The 19,892-nt window shown below is 38.4% G+C and overlaps 1 protein-coding gene across 1 annotated transcript in view; it reads left to right on the top strand.

Annotated features, from left to right (window-relative positions):
- The window catches only part of LOC126373095 (semaphorin-2A-like), a 624,036-nt gene that overhangs the window by 152,858 nt on the left and 451,286 nt on the right, over positions 1–19,892 (top strand). The window lies entirely within an intron of this gene.

Below are 19,892 nucleotides of genomic sequence, written 5' to 3'. Positions count from 1 at the left end.
ATGTAGGCTTACCTACTTAGGTGACTCGTATTAATATACAAGATTTCACACCATAGATACCACAAACTCACAGTGTGCGTACCCAGGTGACTCGTATCGGCATTGCAGAAATTTGCATACCGTACAAGATTTCAGACAGACTCACCATCAAAAAAGGCGGCACATGTCTCAGGGGTCCACTCACCCCTCCAAGGGACCATAAACTGAGCAGCCGCGTATGTAGTTTTCCCATACGCCCCGGTGACAAGTTTCAGCTCGTAACGGTTGTTACGCAAGGCCCTAACAACTCTGTAAGGGCCACGCATACCAGGGTCTAGTTTCCCCTGGGACTGAGAGTATTTGATAACAAATACCAGGTCATCTTTCTGAAACATATAAGGGGGACGTCTGTCCTCATTAACAACAGCATCCTGGCGTGCTAGATTCCTAGCCAGGCGTTCGGCCGTCCTTTGCCTAAGAACTTCTCTTGTAGACTCCCGGTTGGATAGAGCAGGGTCTAGTGCAACGTCCCTTACCAATGATCGTATAGCAGGCGTGGCATTTTCGTGGCTAACCAGGAGATTCAGGACAGAGGTCTGTGTGGTCTTCTGTTTCGTCAAGTTAAGAATGAGCTGCAATTGCCAGAGCTCATCAACCCACTCGGCTCGTTGGTGATTGATTACAATCCTCAGCATGTTAAGGAGTGTGCGGACGTAGCGCTCCACTTGACCATTCGAGTGGTGCATTTCTGGTTCGCTGGATGGAGTTATATGATGGAATTGTACTCCCAGAACTTGCATCCACGAGGTGAAATCCGCTGATTCGAACATACGTCCTCTGTCAGATACAACTAGCTTAGGCGTCCCGAATAAAGATATTACAAGTTTAAACACGCGTTTCAGTTCATCAAGGTCTTGACGATGTATAGGTGTCAACAGACAGTATTTTATAAATGCATCGACCACAAGTATTATGAATTTACAGCCTTTTGACGTGGGGAGCGGACCTAACACGTCAACATGAAGAGTATCAAAAGGAACGTCTGACTTGTCCCAAGAGGTAATAGGTTGCAGTGTTGCGCGAGGTACTTTTTTTTGGGCAATGCATGTCAAACAATGTCGTATGTATTTAATTACAAAGGTTCTAAGACCTGGAAACCAAAAATGACGTAATATCAGGTCAATTACTTTTTCAGCATTTATACAACTGTGCTCGCGTAACTCCTCTCCTTCCAAGGACGTATTAATGGATTGACTCTCATTCGAGTTAACAGCTGACACCATTAAAGGCTCAGGGTTATACATAATACGTTGAGATTCGCGAGTACGAACGTATGTCACCCCATCGCGATTAAGTACATCTGTACCAATTATAATACGGGCGTTCATAGCTTCACTAGGTACCACCAACAGGTCCACTTCTAGCGATATACCATCAAGTTCAATAATTAACGTCACATAAGACTTTACGCGAGTAATCGAGTTACTACCAACCCCCTTCAATTGTCGATCAATAGGTTTTTCCTGACAGGAGAAATGTTTGACTACCGATGAAGATATCAGCGATACATCCATGGCACCACTGTCTATTAACACATCAACGGGTATGCCTTGTATCACACCTACCACGATATCGTTATGTTTATAGAGAGCGGTTGAACAAAAATTGATTTTGTTTTGGCCAAGTTTGTCGGAACGCTGTCTAGCAAAACATTTAGTAATGTCATGTCCCGACTTCTTACAATAGGCGCATACAGTGCTAGAATTTCGCTGAGCTACCTCTTTTGTTTGCTCAGAGGCAGTGGGACCACTGGGTTTTGACTTTTTAGGACAGTCAACGTGCTTATGTCCTGCTTCACCACATGCAAAACATTTAATTGGATTAAGTGGTTGAAATGGGCGTTTAATACCTCGATTATTGTTGTCATTGCGGGACAAAGGGCGACGCGCTGTGTGAGCATCACCGACTAACTCCCTTTCGGGTTTTACAAATGTTGAGAGATAATTCACTAAATCATTAGGTGCGAGGTTAGCATTAATCGCTGTTGCCTTTACCTGCGGGTCTTTGATTCCGCGTACAACTATAGCCGTGATAAGGTCATCGCTAAGTCCTTTGACTATACGTAAACGTAACAATGACCTGCGTGCATAGTCAGCATAGGTACGAAACTTATCTGATCCAGTGGACATTACTTCATACAGGATGTTGGCCACATCTATCCTCCTAGCGCATAATGGTTTAAAATCCTTTTTAAAATTACTCCATGATCGATCACCTGTGACCCACTCATCCAGCCATAACCTGGCTTCTCCTTTAAGGCAACTTCCTACACGAGACAAACATTCGCGATCATCCCAGCGATTATTTAACTTGGCTCTGTCAACCTCATCGAACCAAGCGTCCACGTCATGGATATTGGGATCAAAGTTTGATACATAGTAATTATCACAACTTACCGTCTTTAGCGACTGGATCGCCTCCACTATCTGTTCTGTACCTTGACCAAGTGTTGGTTCCGCTGATCCCGACGGCGCCGGTCGCGTTTCCAAAGCGTCCAAACGTGACATAATCGTGTGCCAAGACTCACGATCTTCACGGCTGTACCCGCGACTGCGGTGTGGTCTGCGGTGGTTGTGACGATCAGAGTCACGGCTGTCGTTGCGGTGCTCACGGCCGCTATCATGGTGACTGCCGCTGCTAGTACTGCGGCTTCGGGTGACGCGCCCGTACCGTTGCACACGTTCAGAACGCGAACGACTGCGCGAGGGGCGTCCGCGCGAGCGCCTGCTGCGCGATCGCAGCCCGCGCCCGCTCCGCGTACGTAGGCTTCGCACACGAGACCGGGAACGTGATGATCTTCCCATCTTTAACAGCACTTATAAGAAAAACACAATAAAGGTGCGCGTACGCAACACGTCAGTGCAAAAATAACACGTAAAAATAATAATTTCTAAACACGTGCTTTACGGATTACGTTTTGTAAAAGAACTTAACTGTACGGCCAAAAATTATAAAGCTTGAACAATTTTGGTGTGGGAATGAGAACTTTATCCCACTTCTGATTTTAGCGATCAGAAGTGGAATTTATTTAAAAAAAAGAAGTTACAAAATCCTAAAACTATTTTTATTACGAACTTATGTGTTTAACAACAATTTTCAAATAAGTGAGAGTTATGTACACGAAACAATGTGAAAAAGACAACGTGACTCTAGACTACGTATGTCCGCACAGCACGACGTTCCGAATCCAAGTGAGCGCGTGGCGCCATTGCTGCTCCTTTTATAGGCTTGACGTTTGGTTATCACGAGAGACTCCTTACAGTATATTATTATATTTCACGAGTACTTAGTATTTTTTTTTAATTAAGATGGGTTTGCTCTTGACTTCATTCTTCCACAAGAAGAAGAGATCGACGTTGGAATGAGCTTACCCAGAAAATGCCTATTCACCCGTGATTTAAAGGACCCCAGGTTATAAGAGTCAGGAAACACCGAAAAAGAATGACCGTAAAGTAAAATGTATTTACTGGGTGTTCCGTTATTTTAAAAGGTTGAGAATCTCTGGCTTAATAGATTTTTTGGCTGGCTCTTTCGCTGATAAATTGCAGTATTTAACGATAGTTTACTTACTTGATAGTAATAGACTCGCCCCCTATTACACGAAACTTAAAAATAGCTGACTAGGAGTGGGTGCATACTTTAAACTATACACTTCTGCCTACTTCTATAGGGATGAAGGCGTGATGCTCTGTTATGTTGTTATATTAAGTTACGAGCACGCCTGAATTCAGTGTTGGTATCACAATATAAAACTGTGTATTTTCTGATCAACAACTGTATTTTTAGTTAATTTATATACACTGTCCGAAAACGAACGCTTGGTCCAATTAAAATGTATTTATGGTACTGATTTCCATGATCCAGTAGTTACGAAATTGCCAAGCGCTACACTTAACATGAACTCACGCCTATTTCCCACCGGGGCAAGCAGAGTCTATGGAATTCCATTTGCTTCGATCCCGACACACTTCTCTTGCTTCCTTCACATTCGTCGATCGTTTCATACACGCACGCCAGTTCAGAGTAGATCGTACTAAATCTTTTCTAAGGACATTTATTCCAATTTGGTGAATAATTATTTCTTGCTTCTATAAGTATTATATGGTACAAAATAAAAAGTATAAAACGCATTCAGCTGCTTATTTTTAAAACCTATAGATGAATTATCTCATTTTTTTATAACATAATACGGTGGGCTGATCATCTGTCACCGTCTTAAAACTTTGTATTAAGTAAAATGATTTTGAAAGAAAGAAAGAAAAGAAAAAAAATATTTTTTGTTTTTACAGCACACACACACACACCTTAACACCCTCGTTCGTTTTTGGTTAACACGCTCGTCCCAGCTTGACAAGAACTTCTGGTCCAAATCTCGCCCGAGTTGACTTTTTTGATTTAATTTACTCTGCATATGAAAAGTTGCTGCAATTTGCTTTGTGTCTCGCTTTGCTGACCCCATTAACGCATTTAATACGTTGTCTTTGAGAAGTGAATGGCGCCACAGAAGCAATAAAATTATCTCTCAACATAAAATCGCAAATCATCAATTACGCCTAAAAGACATTAAATTGAGCCCTTTTTGCGCATGCAAAGTTACTGTCTTACCTAAGGTATCTATTAAAGACTAACTATACAAACCGTCTATCAAATCGTGTCAAGTAACAAACAATTCGCTCACAATACTTTGTTCAGCCCCAAAAAATGATGGATTTGACATCGCGAAGTAATTTAAACTTCCCCGTTGGTAGAATAACTTTGGGTGAACAAGTCAGATGACGTCACAGGGTTCTTGAAACAAAATATAATTTGTCATGATTGATCAAAGAAGTTGAGGGACTTTTGTAAAACAATTTTTCATAAATATAAGCGTTTTGTTACGTGGCACTTTCAGATGTTTTGTTTGTAAAACAATGTAGGTATTCCTTGTTTGTGAAGTTATCATAACATAATTAATGTGTCCTTTGAAGATATTTTATGTGAATCAAAGAATATTTTATTTTTTCCATTTCTTTAGTTGTCTGAGCTCAGAGTTCCTTATAAGTAAGTAAGTATTTTAGTATTCGTAGTCTATCCTTGTAGCTCACAACCCACACGATAGAAGAAGACTACTTATACATTAGTAACTACTTTGTGACAAAAAATACTTTGTGATCCCTAGTTTGGTTAGGACATTACAGGATGATCAGCTGATTTTCCGAAAGCAAAATGATCCGTGGTTTGGAAGGCACGTTAAGCTATTGGTCTCGGTTACTACTTACTGATGTAAGTAAGTAGTCGTTACATGAATGATGTCAGGGGCCTTTGGCGGCTCAACAGTAACCCTGACACCAGGGTTGCTGAGGTTGGTGATCCACCTCTCAACCCACACGAGAGAAGAAGTAGGACGTTAGTTTGATTTTATTATATACAAGTATTAATCTATATTTCTAAAATAAAACACTAAAAGGGAGTGCTTACAAAGTTGGCGGGGGTACCGCAAAAATCAATCACAGGCACATTGGCGGCGGCTCAAAACGGATGCGGAAGTTAACCGCTTAACTCCCATTATTCCACTGCACAGAACAGCTGGATATATGTGCCAAAAACTGATACATGCTGTGTTTCCAAGTAATCAGCCTCCGTTTAGTGGTTAGAGCCACGGGTCACGATCTGAGGTTCCATGTTTGATTCTCGAGAGAGATAGGAAAATTTCGAAATCACTTTGTGAGATAATATAGACACGTGGTAACCTAGTTGGACTTGAAATTACGCTTGACTCTTACTGTTAGATCGCAGGTTCAATTTCCACAAAGGACCAAACCTATGATTTATGAATTTGTTTTAAAATGTATGTTTGGATCATTAATCACTAGGCGGTGAAAGAAAAACAAAGTGAAGAAACCCACATTTCTGAGAAATGCGTTCCGGGGGTATGTGACCTAACCTGTGTTGGGCTGGTTTTATCGCGAATCAGAATGGAAGGTTAGACAGGCAGTCGTTGCTGTAAAAAAAACTGCACCTGTCAAATATTCAAATCAAATCAAAGTACTTAATTTTAACGATCAGATATAACAGATTACTACAGTACAACTTGGGCAGCTTTATTGCTCTAGAACAATTTCTTGCATGGAACCACACCAGGAAACAAACCTTTAGTGGACTTGAATGTGGGATGGTGCAGCAAGAAATAAATAAAAGTAAACTAAAGTTAATATAATAAATCAAAAAGTCTTCAAGTTAGGTAAACAGGCCTTGGGGAAAATTGAGATAATCTCGCTATTCCTATGATTTATTATTATTTATTTAATAATAATAATATTAGGATGGGTGACCACAAAAAAAAAGTTTTCATCTCGAGCTCCTCCGTGCTTCGGAAGGCACGTTAAGCCGTTGGCCCCGGCTGCATTAGTAGTCATTAATAACCAATCCGCAGTGGGCCCGCGTGATGGTTTAAGGCCCGATCTCCCTATCCATCCATAGAAAAGGCCCATCCCCCAGCAGAGAGGACGTTAATGATGATGATGATATCAACTGACATGACTCATTTGTTAGTATAACTTAATCTATGGGTTAGTAAAAGAAAACATACAATAACTAAACTAATACGTTCATTATTGGGACATGTAGTAACAATGGCGCATATACGAGCAGTCAAGCCTGTCCCCTTAATAATTTATTTTTAATCATAATTCTATACTTTAATACAAATTAGATCCTTTACTTGCAACACACGGGAAAAAGCGGCTTATATTATATCTCCTGCAGCAAATCTCGACCCATTGCCACGCGTTGAAATTGAACACTGGTTTTCCCGACCCAGAATCCCGAATCACAGGTTGAATGCACTATCAATCTTGCTACCAAAATACCAGGGAATATCCAGCTCCGTATTTCCCCCGGGCGAATGCCTAGGCATTTCCGAATACGGATACCCGGTTACCCGGGAAATATAGGAAAATGGGGGAATTTCCGGATATCTTGTCGGAAATCTTCGCGGGGCGATAACATTGCGACTTTCTTTTTATCTACTTTGTCGAACATTGTCGTGGATAATCGATAAAAGGTTTATAGGTGTTTATGGCTTCTGTTTTCGGGAAGGGGAGAGATAATAGAAATACTATGTTTATTATGATTATAAAGTGAATTTGAAAAAGAGTTGTTACGGCTTCGCAGACGGGGAAGGATTTTTTATTGAATGTTATGCATTGAGTGTTTGGAATATCCTTTTTTGAAGTTTCTTAGCGCCATATCTCACTAGGAAACCACGACGCCATCACGGTCGGCACACTTAACACGTAAAGTGTGATACATATGTTGTAACCAAGAGATAAATGGTATTATATGTACATAGTATAATCAAACATTGCTAGAGCGTACTCGCCAACAAACTGGTGTCAGTTTAGCGAGAGAATGTTATGTGCAAAAATGTATAATTTATGGTTCAAATAAAAAAAAAGCTAACAAAATATAACATGAAGTTGACACCTGATTCCTTAGCGAACTTGCAAACGATTATGATAATCGACAGTGACGGTGATAAAAATATATGGGACTAGCTTTTGCCCATGGTTTCGCTCGCGCTAAATTCGGGGTGACACATCCCCCCCTTCCTAATGTACCAACTTTTAGCTTCCTTGAAAACTGCGAAAAGTCCTATATAAAGTTTTGCTCCCTTTTGAATGGGTTGAGGGCAGATATCAAAAAAAAATGCACGATTTTCTCGTCAGTCACAAATAGTCCCAAATGTTAGCTTTCAACCTTCAAAATTGCGGGTTGCTCCATACAAACTTCCACTCCCATTTTAGAGACGTGGAGGGTTAGAAAGACCCAAACATTGGCCTATGCCACTCTCCATCCCTCTATAGTTAAGTTAGAGGTAGTCCTCTACACACACAATTACGTCAATTCGTCGCTCCATTTTGCCGTGAAAGACGGACAAACAAACAAACACACACATTTTTTGTTTCTTTTTTTTTTTTGACGTGACTTATTGTAGATTTGCCGCAGATGGCATTAACTACTTGGCCGGACAAATGGGGAGCGCTGAAGGCTCTCACTCGGTACAACGTTTAAGAGAACAGGCCTGAGGGTGCCCAGTTGGGCGCGAACCTCGACTCAGGGCGTCGTCTGAGAGGAAAAATATTTGAAAGAATTAATCGACCCTAGTGGGTCGATAGCGATAAGCGCTGAATGAGGGAAATCGTCGACCACGCCGGCGGCGATTTCCGACGATTTCCCTCATTCAGCGCTTATCGCTATCGACCCATTAGCACACACACTTTCACATTTATAATATAAGTATTGATTTACATGACACCTTATTTAACCTTAAGGTGCCGAGAGCATTCACTTGTAACAGAACATCGAGCATTCGCCGTTTTTACATTTGTCGAACTGAACAACGAGCCGAGCCAAGCATAGAGTCAAACATTCCTATGAACGTTTTCATGAGCAAGAACCCTCGATAGAATGCTCGCTAAAATGTTTTACTATTTTTCTCGTCTTAAGTTTACGCGGTTATTATCATAATTAAAGCACATAATAACGGGTCATCCCGTGATCATGGCACTTGCAACAGTGTCGAAATATCGGGAGACTCATATCCCCATTTAAACGCGGTAAGAACCCGTTATTATGTGCTTTAATTTTTTTTCTCCTATTGTAACATTCGCACAAATGCTCATTACAAGTGAATGCTCAAGTTTATCAGCACCTTTATGCAAACCCCATACATTTTAACACTGTCAATTGTCATAATCCAAAGATTGACAAGACAAGACAATAAGACATCGGAACTTTAGTTTTCTTTAGTGGTTACGCAACCAACAAGACACCAGCAGGGTTAACATGCGTAACGTAATAAAATTTTGTCACAGTCATTTTATCGATTCTGACGACGATATAATTGTCGTTTTGTCGATTGGTGCTAATAATGTGAACCTATGTAATTCTTTTAAAATACGAACTAAATCACGTGACACGCAAGTTAGTGAACAAAACAAACTTATCGATAATATTGAATCGATGGATATTTTTTATCGCGTTGCCCATGTTAACCTCGCAGGTGCAGTTATAACAATGTTTAGAGCGATAAGACCGTTAGCCTTCCTGCCTACAAATAAACTGTCTACTTACTTAATTTTCGAAACTACATGTGATCTACAGCAGAAAGAAAACATAATTAGATTCATGAACTCCATTATCTACGTATATTATCACTTTATCTAAATAAAAAGTAGGATTGAATATTTTAGACCCAACCATCGCAAAATAACAAACATCTTTATTCAATAATAACAACTTCATTCTCAACGAATAAAAAACTAACATAAAATAAAAAGAAAAATGTTAACTAATGATTTAATGAAAAGAAAATATAGTAAGTAAGCAAGTGAGTAAAATGTTTATTTTTCATAAAAATACAGAAAATATTGGTACAATAAAAACCCTATAAAACCAATTCCTCGGTCTGTCTGTGGGAGTGGAATTCGCTTAAAATTGTTATGTTTTAAAATACAGTTAACTTATATCTAAGAGATCTTTTGCATAAGAAGAAAGACCTAAGGCTTCATGTGCCCTCCGAAATACGGAATCACCTTACTTTTTTAGACAATTAGGTGATTCAAGCCTGCAATGTCCTTACCAAACAAAGGACAGTCTCACAATGTGATTTCGACATTGATCCCAATGGGAATTGAACCCGGACCTCCAGATCGTGTGCCTAACGCCCTAACTACTAGACCACGGAGGCTGCCGTTCTGTACGTATTATTCCTTATTCTATGAAAGAAGGCAAGGGGCCAAGCCCGATTCATCTGTCAGGCTCCGCAGGTCTATGACAAGAAGGCTTACTATTGCCATGAATATTTATTACTCTGTTGTCTTGAAGCCTCCTCGCCTAAAAGAGTTGTTTATTGCTGCATGACTCTTTCAGAGAATAATAACTCGATGGTTAGGTAGGTAGGTAAGTACAAAGTAAGTACCTAATAACGATGTTGTAAAACTTTTAACAAGTTACTGATAGGTACCTAATATGTTTATGTCGTATGACGGTCTCATCTTGAAATCTTTTTAAGTAAATATTTGCTATAGAAAAAAAGTTTTAATGCTACAAAAGAAATGAATGTGTGTAATAGGCAACAACTTTTGCTTCCTCGTCAATATTGACATGATAAATAGAATGCATATTTTGTCTGGTCATCATAATTGCACTGTAAGTTTGAATACTTTCTTGTATAAAATATGTTAACGGGGTCAAATATAAAAAAGTAATAAAATGTATATATTATTTAATAATACATTTACCTATGTCTAAGCAATCCAACCAAACCGAATTTAAAATACCTTCCAACTTAATTCTCTCGGTTTACCACAGATTCTCGCTTTGATGATTATGAAATATATTATGCACATCTCTCAAGCGGTTGGCTCGGTCTCCTCAAACCTATTCGCGGTCAAAGGCGGCGAAGTTTCCTTTATTTTTCCGGAGCTATATTGCGGGTATCATGGCAGTGGCCGTAACACCCAAACAGCCCTTCTGCTTGAATCTACAAAGTAATCTTCTTGAGAAACATTTCCTTCTACAATTTTGGTTGAAGTTTGTTTTTGGACGTACAAAATGGAATAAGTAATGCTGTCAGTAATCTGCTAAGATACATGATATATTTTTTAAATAGGTACTATCCTTTGTACTTATATTGTGGTTAGTGCGAATATGGTACTTACCCATACCTTATCCATATTATATTCATAGACCCACCCAAGAGGAAGCTGTTTTAAATGTCTTGATATATTAGATTAGATTCATTTGTTTATTTCACATTTAGTTATACAACACATTTTAGACACAATATAAAACGGTAACAACATAAATATGATCGTCGAAAATTATAATAAAAGAATGTCAACAAAGAAGATAATAAATTAAATCAAAATGTCAAAAGATAATAAATCAATTACAATGTCATGGCTAATAATAATTATAAATTAATTATGTATAAAATAAAATTACATTCAAGTAATTACAATAAAATACAATGTAAATTTTATATAGCTCCATATCCAACAAAAGGTCAGATAAAATAAAATTATGATTTAAAAATACGAATCAAAATTAATTTCTACGAACTGTTAAATTAAAGTCACAATTTATTATTAATTATGTATTATGATCGATCGCTTTTATTGATGGTGTCGTTATACACGACGGTATATCCATACAAATTTGATAGAAAATTTCATTTTGAAGTTTCGTAAGAAGTATCTTATTTCGTAACCTATTGTGTTATCCACGTTTATTTACACAATTTAAATTCAAAAAATATTTTTATTCAGTAGGTAACATAGTTACACTTTGAATCGTCAATTTTTACATAACGAACGTCTCATCCGCCTAAAACTACTGCAGCTTCTCACAACCTGTATAGCCGGGGAAAAGAAGCTGCAAGAAAAACTTCTATAAAATAATAAAATAAACATAAAATATTTTTATACAATTGAGTAATTTAGCATATCTTCTAAACAATCACTAATTTTATAAAAACCTTTTTGTAAAGTTTTTTGTTTAACTACTGTCTTAAAACAGTTGAAAGGTAAATTCTGAATCGGTGTTTACTTTTTTCTTATTAATTCGTACCTACGTTTTAGATACCTAGCGGGTGAGCGCCCATAGCGCTCCCCATTTATTCGGCCAAGTAGTTTATGTCATTTGCGGCAAATGTAAAATTTTAATAAGGCACGTCAAATAAGAAAAATAAACATTATTTTTAGGTTTATTTCTCTGTCGGTTACTACTTTTACACCAGTCTTCTTTAAGCATAAAAATGCACAGTCACACAACTGCAGTGTTCACAAAAAACGTACAAGTTTCATACCAAAGGGGTGTGCCATAAGCCTCCAATAATAAAGTATAAATGATGAGGGCCCAGAAGGGAGGCCTGATCCGTGAGTCCCGTGATTTATGGTGAGGGTGCTACTTAGGGATGTCGACACTGCCCACCCGCTGGGCAAAACCATCTCCTTGACGGGTACGTCATCAAGCCCATATCTTCAGCCATTACCTTTACGGCGGACGGTTTGAAAATTGAAACAGATTCGGCAAGTCAGTTTGCCATTGTGTTATAAAATCGACAAAGTAATAACGTTCATAATCCGTTTTTACGAGTATGTGCTGTATCTTCTATCGTGTGGGTTGTGAGGTGAATTACCAACCTCATCAACCCTGGTGTGAGGGTTATTATTGAGCCGCCAAATGCCCCTGACATGGTAAGTGATGTAGTAAGTAGTAACCAACGGCTTAACATGCTTGCCGAAGCACGGATCATCTTGCTTTCGGACGATCAGGTGACAGCCTGTAATGGCCTAACCAAACTAGGGACACAGTGATATTTGTGATATGTCCCCACTGGGATTGGAACCCGAGACTTCCGGATCGTGAGCCCCATGCTAACCACTGGCCACAGCCGTTATGTGCTCTATGAAATAAAATGAAATGAGACAATATTGTATTTAACGTTAGTAATTTTTTTGTTTGATTGGTTAGTTGGTTGTGATGTGTGCTGACAATATCAAATAAGCTAGAAATGATACAACAAGACAATAATAGGAAGTAGTAACTTTGTAGATTGCGTGTCTATCACATTACATGTGAATCCCAGCACGGCCCTATAACAATGATAAGAATACGAATTCACATTGAAAACCCACTTTCCGAGAAATCCGTTTTGAAGCTAAGCGACCTAACTTGAACTGGGCCAGTGTTCCCTTCGCGGGTTGGAAGGTCAGACAGGCAGGCGCTTTTGTGAAAAAGCGGACAGGTTAGGTAAGCAGACCCTGAGAAACAGGATAACGCTAGGGAGACCTCATGGTCTCCCAAACTATAAACTGGCCACATTTGATACGAAGTCCTAATAAGGTTATATTGAACTGGGGTCGCATTTTATTTGGCCAGGTGATCGACGCTGGAAAGGCGTAAGACATAATTCCTCTGTTGGTTACGACATGCCCTGGAAGACAGCAACTAAACGCGTTCTATGTTTTTTTATTCGCTTCCAGTCCAGCAAAATATCTATATATAGGTAAATAAGTAAACATAGTAAAATCTTTATAATTATCATCTACAAAAATACGTGGTAATATTTGAAGAGATTGGAGCTTAAAGTGTGTGTGTGTGTGTGTGTGTGTGAATGTATGCACCAGAGATAAGTAAGTATTTCTTATCTGGAGATACTATGCTAAACAAAGTACCAACGTGCGTAAACAAGCGATTACTTCATTACATTATACCATATTACTCATATGTGTTAAAATTATGGAATTAATTTAAGCACATAATTAAGTCTTTCACATTTGCTATTCGGTCGAGATTAAACAAGAGGCTAAACAAGCCTGATTAAGAGTCGGAAATAACTCAACGCGGCGTAATAATTATCATACATTTATCACGCGTGCGCACATACTTAACATTTCATACATAATAGGCTAGTTTTCAACTACTCAAATTAGTTACTTTTTACGAGTACTAAACGTCAAAATACGAAATTACCATGGATTTTGTAGATAGAAAGACGAAACAAAATGTCGCACTTATTACTTTTTTTATTAAAATTCATAAATAATTTAAATAGAAAAAAGAAAATGTTTTTTTATCACCTTTATATCTGTTTTTATTTAGTAATCACAATTTTATAATTTTTCTTGACCTACGAAACTACCCAATTGTAATTATTACTTACTAGCTCTCCAGTTTCCCCCGCGACACCATCCACATATCCACGTGAAAAAAAAAAACAAGAATTTAAATAAACTATGAATTTGAATTTGGAACATTAACATTAAGAATTAAAAACTTAACAGGTAAGTAATACGTATGTATACGTATTTTTTTTTATTCGACATTATGGTATATACCTATTTAATATTTTTCTTCTAATTCTTTCAAAACATAAGTCCGAGTTGTTTAGATTTTTTAGCTGGGCTGTTAGAAATGTAGCCTGTAAGTTGTTGTCTGGTAGCTTTTGTGTTTACCCTCTCCGATGCTGTGTCCGTTTGTTGAGAAAGATCACTAGGAGTATTTATATAAAATACTATATAATTTATGTTATGAAGTTCTAAAAGCGTACTGTCTATCGCATATTTGCGCTCCGTCCGAGCAGAAGATGCAGACATGTTAACACGGGCTAACAGGCGGGCCTAACAATGCTCAGGCTTCAGCCCTGATGCACCCGACTTACGGCCTTATCGCTACACCTGAAAGGCTAAAATTCAAGGACGGATAGTTAGGAAACTACGCCTGAATAATCATTCATGTAGATGGCATGCCTCGGACTCTGCATTACGTGTTGATGCACAGAAAATACAGGTGTAGGCGCCATTTTTTTTTATCTACATTTTTTATATACATAAATAAAAATTATAGTTTGACAAAAAAATACAAGCAATATACACTGGCCTGCAAAACTAAGTACTACTTACTTAAGTTTTAAAAATATTTTTTTTCTACACAATTGATGTTAGAGATTTAAACTAAAAATCTTTTTTTTAGATAATTTTATCAGCTTTTAATGTCTTTTTTATACAAAATTAAACTCTTTTTTAAGTCCTTTTTATTTTGAAAGTTCATCTTGTGTACTTAATAGAAGAGAGAAGAATATTTTTTTGCCAAAACAAATAGCAACAACATTATAATAATGTGATTAACGGAGTGATTTTCTTCGTCAGTAGTACGGGCACGAGTATTAATCTTTGATACTATGTCACATTAACTTATTTGACAAATTAAACCGTAAGTCTCATTAAATTTCAAATATGATAGTACGACAGGGTTCTAAAGTGTATAGTACTCGGTAACTGTACATATATATTTACAAATGTTCTGCTACGTTAAATACTAGCTCTTATTGTCAATAATATTTATAAAATCAATAGATATTGTAGGCATGATCCTGATTATCATAGAACATGACTATCAGTGAAAAACTTAATGTAGACGACTATATCTGAATTAATTTATGGTTACCCTCAACGCGAAGTCAGAATGGATTAACCAAACCCTGCATTGTTAATGTATTTTAAAATCCATATTTTGGAGGGTCAGTAACTTACCCCAAGGGTCCACTGGATTGGGCATTCTGTTTGGTAACAAACGTGGCTTATCAGATGTGAGAGTAATGTGGGATTTTGGGTTTGCTCAATTAAACAGTCAAGTACGGTTCAAACACTTATTTTTATTTTAACCTCCGCGTAATTACACCACCATCGTTTTCGTCCGCCATCCGCTATCTCCCCTCTCCTTCCCTTCTCACTCCTTCTATCACTCTCACTCATTCACACTCCTTCACTCAATCTATCATTTCTCTATGCATCCCTTCTATACTCTATACCTTCTGTACTACTCATGTTACTCGTCTACTTCTCACACAATCATCTCAACTCACCTGTCACTCACTCAGCCACACGCCCACACTCGGCTGTCCTGACATAAAGCTTGCCCTCAAGCTTTACAAATGGCTCTGTACCAAAACCTCTCTTACAATGACTCTATTACAATGACTCTACTACATTGACTCTATGACAATGACTATTACATAAACAAAACACTCTCGTATAACAACTCATTCATACACTATCACACCTCCTAAAATTCTCGTTACAATTATAAATCTTAAAAAAATACAAAAACTCTATAAGCAAGTCAATAGGTATTAAACACTGTTATACAATACTAAGTCTTATCCACCCTAGATATTCTCAAAATATTTTAATGCAAAAAAAAAAAAAGTTACATTCCACACCAAAACTCGTCTAAGAAACAAGACATACCTACTACAACTTATGTTTAAACTGAAACACCTTCAAATATATTTTTTATAAAAGAACATCTAAAACAAAACTATTTCCTTCAATTTTATTTAAACAATACAGCTTGTGTACTTCGACAACAATCTAAATATCAAACAAAACTAGATAAAGTCCTCATATGTTGTAATAACAAACTAACTATAAAATTCAGTACAAGTAAGTCTTATCAGGGAAACTGTAAACACAATAAATGAATTTCTTAACCAACAGTCTTAATTATTTCAATAAACAGTCTTAATATTCATTATCTTACTTATGACATGTAAAAATTTACACCCTAACTTTTACATAACAACTCAAGCAAAAACAGTATAATTTTAAAGAAAATACTAATTAAAAGTGATGTGAAATAATGAAATAGTAAAAAAAAAGTAAACCTCTTCAAGCCTCTCTAGCCAATGCCATAAGGGTACACCTGCATGAAGTCTGCACTAGCATCGGATTTCTTCATCTTCTCAACGTCACCACAATCTCTCCATCTGACTTTAATAGACTTACAGGGTTCTAATAATTTTGGCATTAATTTCATACTGCTCCTAAACTGAGTCCTTTTAGCTGCTCTCTCTCTTTCCTGTGTACTTTCCTTTCTAATCCTATCATAATTCTTCTTATTTTCTTCTTTTCTTTTCAACTTCTTGACTGTTCGTTTCAATTCTTCTCTATTGTACGTGTAATTTTGGTTTTCTTCTCTTAATAACCATAAATTGGTGCTGCTTTTCCTCCTGAGTAGCACTAACGGGTTAGCATCATTGGAGGTACTGACTTTAACACCTTCTTCTCCAAGCCACTCCAGTCTTTCTAACTCAACCTCTTCTTGCTCCATGACTGTCAAACGTCTAAGTCGCCGGGGAACAGGCATTTCTGTAGGAGATACTCTCGTCTTCGTCGGGGTATAGGAAGTGTCCAAGGACTCAACTTTGTATTGTATGGAATTGCTCTTCACTTCACAACCTAAAAAGTCAACCTCAGCAGGAAAATGTTTGATTTTTGTTGACCACGAATCGTCAAAAGAAGGCAAAAAGGTGACTTTGTTGTGATCCAGTAACATGACAGTTTTCTGCAATAATTGTTGACCAATAATCATATCGTACGGCATTACATGAATTGGCACAATATTAAACTTTACGTCCGTAAAATATTTACCGTCTATTGTCACAACAGTAACAAAACAATCACACGATCGCACGTCGCTTGCGCCGAATCCCGATAATATCACGTCACACTTCTCTGGTTTATCGATGTTTAACTTCTCATAACACGTCGCAGACATTAAGTTCGCTTCACTTCCCGTATCAATAAGCGCGCAGACCGTTTTTCCATTAACCTGTACAGATTTTAACGGCCGATTTCTTCCATTAACTTCTTCGTTTATCATCATAACTTGCGAATATGCACCGGTATGTGATCTGTCAAACTCAACTCCATTCTTCACGTCATTCTCGTTCATCTCAGTGTTGCCAGTATTCGTATCTAAATTCCTACCATTTTCTGACACTTTAATGCACCATTGTTTCGCCGACTGGACCGGTCTTCGTTCACTCACTTGCTTTGCCGACATGTCGCATTGCGACAGGGGTTTCGCCGAACCGCCAGATGTCGCTGTCGCTGCTATCACCATTGGATTTTTCGGGCAATGCAATGCAATATGGCCGAACAATCCGCACTGGAAACATCTTAATCCTTTTCCACGATGTGGGCACTGTGATGAAACATGATTTTCTTCGCCGCAATTATAACACTTCACACGTCTATCTTCCTGTCTTCGTCTTGCTGTATTATTATCCTGTTCTCTCGTCGCATTATGTCGTTGCTTCACACTTTTACAGACATGTTCATAGATTTTAAGCTTCTCTTTCAGGTCTCCAAACGTCGATACGCCATACAACATAATCTTGTTGTTTTCATAATCTTGTATACCGTCTACAATATACTGTATAGTAATGTAATCGGGTAATTTTCCTCTTCTGCCGAGCTCCTTCATAGCTAACATATACTCGTAGCATGTTTCGCTATTCGTCTTCTTCTTCGTACTTAGGATTTCGTGTAATTCTTTTTGGTTAATTGTATCAGAAAATTCCTTCATAATCGCGGTTTTCAAATCCTCAAACGTCTTGAAAACACGCTCCGACTTCAGCCACAGCTCCGCCGTCGAACACAATGATCGCCTCGCTATAATAAGCTTTTGTATAGGCGTCCAGTTGAAGATCTCGCCATTATCTTCAATTTCTTCCACCCATCGTGACACAGTATACATCTTGTCATTTCCCGAGAATTTAGGTATGATGCCGTCGTACATCATCGAGTAATTTGGTACAACCGGTACCGATTCTGGATCTGGTTGTCCACGTCGTCCGCCCTTCATATTTTCCGTCGTCATGATAATCGAAATTAATCGAGCCGTCTGATCGATAATTTCGCGTCTTCGTCGTCGTCTAGCCACTCGGTGCCGTCTGCGCCTCGTGTCCGTCGTGAAAATTTTCGCCGTCTGCGAACGTCGTTGTCCCACCGTATCCTGTCCAATTAATGAGCACCCATCCCGGACGAGCCCCCAAAATGTGGGATTTTGGGTTTGCTCAATTAAACAGTCAAGTACGGTTCAAACACTTATTTTTATTTTAACCTCCGCGTAATTACACCACCATCGTTTTCGTCCGCCATCCGCTATCTCCCCTCTCCTTCCCTTCTCACTCCTTCTATCACTCTCACTCATTCACACTCCTTCACTCAATCTATCATTTCTCTATGCATCCCTTCTATACTCTATACCTTCTGTACTACTCATGTTACTCGTCTACTTCTCACACAATCATCTCAACTCACCTGTCACTCACTCAGCCACACGCCCACAGTAATTTTTTAAATGGCTATTCTAATTCACTTTTTTTTCTCTATGTGTGTTTCAAGGGGGATATTCTTGGCCAGACTTATTGTAAATGGACGAATGCTTTTACTATTTAAATTAAAGGCCCTGTGCCTCAGAGTAACCAGTTTGACGTGCACTTTAGTTAATAGCATAGAATAAATAATAATACTACGTATAGAACAGCAACTCTACGTACCAATTCTTATCGGGTGCCGACGTTACCCCCTCTGGGTCTTACTTTAGTCTTAAAAAGCCAGGCTTAGGAGTAAGAGGAGGAGGACTATCTATCTCACTCGCAATTCCGCGTTACGTGATACAAGGTATGAATGAGATTTTTGTATGGGGTGTCTTTGGTGTGGTTCAGAGGGTCGTCTGAGAGAGTTGTCATCATCATCATCAATTTAAGAGCTACGCTCTTGTCGGTGCAGCATTTTCCATGCTACTTTTTTAGGGAAAAATAGGGCAGTGGTTTCCCTCTTGCCTTCCGCCCCGCAGTACTCTGTCTGACGCAAGTGGGATGGCGTCCAGAGTAGTCTACAACAAAGCCATAATAGGACTCCTGTCCTCCGCCTCTGAATATTGCCGTACCGATGGCTCCCGTGGCGATGGTGAGAGAATTGTATCGGAGAAAATTTGCCTTTAGTATTTAAAAAACATAATGATGCAGTCGGATTAAAGAGACAAACAAAATACATTCTACAACTCATTTCCGTGTCAACTCCAAAAGAGAAAACGAAGTTCTTTGGTATAAACCCTAGATCATGTTCCGTTGCTGGGAATATTCCCAAAGTGACAGTGTTCGCTTCGTAAAAACTCGTTCAACAGTAAGGACACTCGCAGCTTTTCTCTTTCAAATAGTTCTTTCTTGTACCCTGGTCTTATCTGCCTAAAGGTTAGGTAATAAAGCTTTTTAAGGGTTTCGAACCTCAATAGGTAAAACGGAACCCTTATACGATCACTTTGTAGTCCGTCCGTCTATCCTCTGTTTATATAAGTGATAAGTGGCATGGCCAAGCTAAAAAGTAGTCGTGTATGATGATCAAATTGCGCACAAAAATAAAATAATACCTTAGATGACTATGGCATCAACAACTACAATTACAACACAACACAACACACACACACACACACACACAACACATTGTAGTATATCT

The sequence above is a fragment of the Pectinophora gossypiella genome, chromosome 15, assembly GCF_024362695.1.
Source record: "Pectinophora gossypiella chromosome 15, ilPecGoss1.1, whole genome shotgun sequence".
NCBI lineage: Eukaryota > Metazoa > Arthropoda > Insecta > Lepidoptera > Gelechiidae > Pectinophora > Pectinophora gossypiella.
The sequence above is the reverse complement of the archived record's forward strand: the minus strand, read 5'-3'. Positions and strand labels throughout refer to the sequence as shown.